The sequence below is a fragment of the Narcine bancroftii genome, chromosome 1 (genome assembly GCF_036971445.1).
Source record: "Narcine bancroftii isolate sNarBan1 chromosome 1, sNarBan1.hap1, whole genome shotgun sequence".
In the NCBI taxonomy this organism is placed as follows: Eukaryota; Metazoa; Chordata; class Chondrichthyes; order Torpediniformes; family Narcinidae; genus Narcine; species Narcine bancroftii.
In genome coordinates, this window is record NC_091469.1 from 455,347,828 (window position 1) to 455,352,334 (window position 4,507).

A 4,507-nucleotide genomic window follows, 5' to 3' on the forward strand; every position below is an offset into this window, starting at 1 on the left:
TAAATTTTAGAGATAACCTGTTAGATTGCTTCCAGATGAACTTTCGCAGTACTAGGTATAAATACAATTAAATTTAAACTTGTTCTGTTACAAACCTCAGTAACATTACTTTTCTCTGCTTCTTCTTTCCCTCACTACAGTTTAAATACCAGTCTATGCCTTTACTGACTTGAGATTCAATTTTAATCTCTTGAGGCTTCACCTTCACTCCTTGCAAATTACTACTCAACTTGTCAGCCATGACTCAGTGATAGCAATATCACATCTGAATCAGAAATATGTCCATTCAAATTCTGTCCTGGAAGACTGAGCATATTATCTATTCAGATATTTCAGTATCGTACTAAAAGGAGCTATGCACTGTTGGAGGTACAACCTTTCAGATAAGGCATTAAAAATGAGGCTGCACATGATGAGACATCTGTTCCTATTCAAAGAAGGGGTGGGGGTGGGGGTGGAAGGTGATGGGAGTTTCCTGGTGTTCTGGTCAATATCAGCCAACATCACAAAACAGATTATCAAATCGTCATCCCATTGCTGTTCATGGTTTCTTTGCAAATTTGTATTCATGTTTCCTAACATCACTGCAGTGAATGTATTTGTTAATTGGCTTGTGTGCTTTTTGATGACCTGAGGTCATAAAGACACTATATGAATGATTTAATCCTTTATTCACACCAATGTTCACAATTTGCTTTGTAATGGTTAGCACAATGCTTATTCCAGTGCTAGTAGTGCCCAGGGCTTGAATCTGGCGCTGTCTGTAAGGGATTTGCATGTTCTCCCTACCTCTGCACAGGTTTCCCCCCATGTGTTCTGGTTTCCTCCCACCCTCCAAAACATACAAGGTTGCAGGTTAATTTTAGTGTAATTGGGCAGCATTGCCGGAATCTGCTTCTGCCGTGCTGCAAATAAAATATAAAAACAATGATTTTTTAAATCTTTAGCAAACCTACATCCTGTTTCACCCACACTTCTCCAAATTCCTGCCCCAGTGAATGTGACTTCCAGATCCTTGAATTGTTTTTTGAAGTAATTTCAAGGCTTACTGTTGTAACAAGTCAATTATGCTCACAGTACCCAACAATAATCATTTTCCCCATGCCCCGTTCCCACTTCAATTTGCTGCTTTTTGCACCACAATCCCAGAAAAATACTCAAAAATCACAACACAAATGTTGGCTGTCAGCATTGACACTTATCTTCTGCCTGCACTATTGTCATAATTCCATGAGTCTATCCCATTCCTTTTTCATTTCTCTTTAATTTGTGGATACAGATTTGGCTTGCCCAGAGAAGATGTTTCATATTCAGCACAGAAGGTGGTAACTAGTGGTGTTCCACAGGGATCTATTCTAGGACCCCTCCTCTTTGTTATTTTTATAAATTACATGATGAGGAAATAGAAGGGTGGTTTAGTAAGTTTGAGGAAGGCAGAAAGATTGATGGTGTTGTGAATAGTCTGGAGGGATTATAAAGGGACATCGATAGGAGCTGGACTGACTAATGAAGTTTAACATATAAAAGTGTGATGGTTCATTTTGGTGGGTCAAACTTGAAGGTAGAATATAATTTTAATGAGAGGACTGAGCAGTGTTTTTTTTAAAGTTTTTTTAATTTTTAGGACTGAGCAGTGTTGAATAAATTAGAGATCTTGGGGTATATGTCCTGCTGCACAGGTTGATTGTGTTGTAAGAAGGTGTATGGAGTGTTGCTTTCATTAACCCCGAGATCAAGATCCATGAGGTAATTTGCAGCTGTTCAAGACCTTGGTTAAACTCATCATGTGCTCAGTTCTGGTCACCTCATTACAGGAAAGATGTGGATGCTATCAAGAGGGTACAGAGGAGATTTACAAGGATGCTGCCTGGATTAGAGTGCAGGCCTTAGGGATAGGTTGAATGAACTTGAAATTATGGAGAATGAGGGGTGACATGGAGGTATATAGATGAGAGGCATTGATTGGATGGCCGGAGGCTTTTTCCCAGGGTTGAAAGACTAACAGAAGGGGCCATGGTTTTAAAGTGCTTGGAAGTAAGAGATACATTTTTCACACAGAGAGAGGTGAGTACAAGGCAACAGTGGTGAAGGCAAGTACAATAGGATTTTGTAAAGAGACTTTTAGGTAGGTACATGAAATTGAGAACAATGGAGTAAGGGAAATGTTAATCAGTGGTTAGAATAAGTTATTAGGTTGGCATAACTCTGTGGGCCAAAGGGCCTGTATTGTGCTGTAGATTTCTCCATGTTCTTTGTTCTACATTCTAATTATCCAACATCCTTAATGGCTCCAGTTGAGGTCAGCGTTATCAAGGAGAAATCTTCAAATATGGAAAGATGGTTCTTCAGTTTCTGTAACCACTCCTTCGATCATAACAACCCAGCTCTCCCAAGTTCTTTCTCATTTCCACATCCTTTTCCGTAAGTTTTGAACTTCAATTTCTCTCCATTTATGTGTTGCTCAACTATCATCACGTTACACTCCAAACTCAGCAGCCTTCCCCTGCTTCTTCCATTCTCTCCCCATGATAGGGACTCTCTCCCAGTTCCCCTTCATGTAACACTTTGTGGTTGAAATTATCTTTAGATAATGTCATTCTCTGCTTCAAAACTGTTATTACCATACTCAGCTTCAGAAATTCTGCTCCAATTCCAATGTCATCGTAAAAATTCCATCTCCAAGGTCCAGACCTACTTCTGGATTTAACTCTACGAAACACCAGATTTAAATCTATTCTTAATGAATTTGCTATTTTCCCAAACCATGAAATGACTCATCAAATCTCACAGACTTCTAAGATATGACACTATATCAGAATATCAACTTTGCAAAGTAAACAATATGCTGATGAAGGGCTCAAGTCCAAAATGTTGGCTATGTATCTTTATCTTTTCTAAATAAAGTCCACTGTTTGACTTGCTGACTTTCTCCAGCATTTGTGTTTTTACTTCAATCACAGTGTCTGCAGACTTTTGTGTTTTACAACATGCCAGTTTTTACTGGAAGAGTATACATACAAGTAGGTGCAGAAGTGGACCATTGCGTGTACTCTACCATTTAATTTGATTGTAGCTGATTTTATTGTAACTGTGTTGCCATGCACCTGCAGTAACCTTTCACTCCTTTACTTGGTATTTCCCTACAACAGTAGAGATATTTTACACCAGTTATACTGAGCTGTGGTGTGACCACATTGTGTGTAGTCAGTTCTCGCAAAGTAAGGAGCAATATACAGCAAGTCTTTGAATAACATTGTTTTGTTCAACATCGTTTCATTATAATGTTCATGAAAAAAAACTTGTTTGGGTTTGAACCAAATGCTGGTAGCTGTTTCCTTTTACAACTTTTGCTTTTCAACCGTGATTTATCCCTGTTGCAATGAGCACTAAACATGCACTGTGCACCCCTGCTGACTGGCTTCAAAAAACACAGAAAAAGTGTTACATTAGAAACAAAATTAGAAGTATAAAGGAGATCTGACAATAGCCAGTGAGCTGTGGTTATTGGAAGAGCTCTCTGTATACAACCAACAACTGTACGAACAATTTGTAGTAATGCCGAAAGATTAAATGATATAGCGCTCAAAGTTACAAAATTAACTCAGAGTAAAAGCAGCATAATGGAAACATAACACCACCTATCACTCCACTCCAACCTGAGGCAACTCAGAAGTAAGATTTGAATTATTGGCGTAGGGCACACATGTCAAACTCTGGCCCCCGGGCCAAATTTGGCCCACGATATAATTATATTTGGCCCGCAAGATCATATTAAATATATATTAGAGTTGGCCCGCTGGCCACCGCGCCAGTATAGCGCATGCACACTGAAGGTGAAAATGAAGACGCCGGAGGTGTGGAGGGATCTCAGAGTCCCGAATCCCGGGGATCGGAGCGCCGCACTCAGCCCGCCCGGCTCCCGGACACACAGACGCGGCTGGAGTTGGGGACCATCCTCGCTGGGTCTGCGCTTCAGCGGCGACGCCGGACCGAACGTCTCGTTGGCGATGCCTTCCCCCTCGCTCCATGCGCGGCGGACCATGCCTCCCGCTTCTTTTGTTGGAGACGAGCCCGGCGCCGTGAGCTCGCAGTTTAATCCCTCTCCAACCATGGGAGGGGGGTGGGAGCAACGCGCTCTTCTCAGCCAATTCCTCCACCGCCCCGGACGCCGGCGTTTCAACGGGGGGTTCGGGTGCCTTCGTCAGGCGACCGACCTGTTGGTCCAAGACAAGGGGAGAGCGTACAAACTCCACACAGACAGCACCTGAACTCGGGTGAACGTAGAGCTGCGACCCCACATTCCACATCAGGACTGTGTGTAAGATTGGGAGCAGTGACACGGAAGCTTATTTTGTTCCTGTGATTTAAGCCTTTCTTGGGGTGGGGGGGGGTTCTTCTCTGACCACTTGCCTAACAATTAACCTAATCAGATGTGGAGTTACCACAATACAACAGTTCTCAACCTTTTTCTTTCCACTCGCGTCCCTGTGCCATTGGTGCTCTGTGA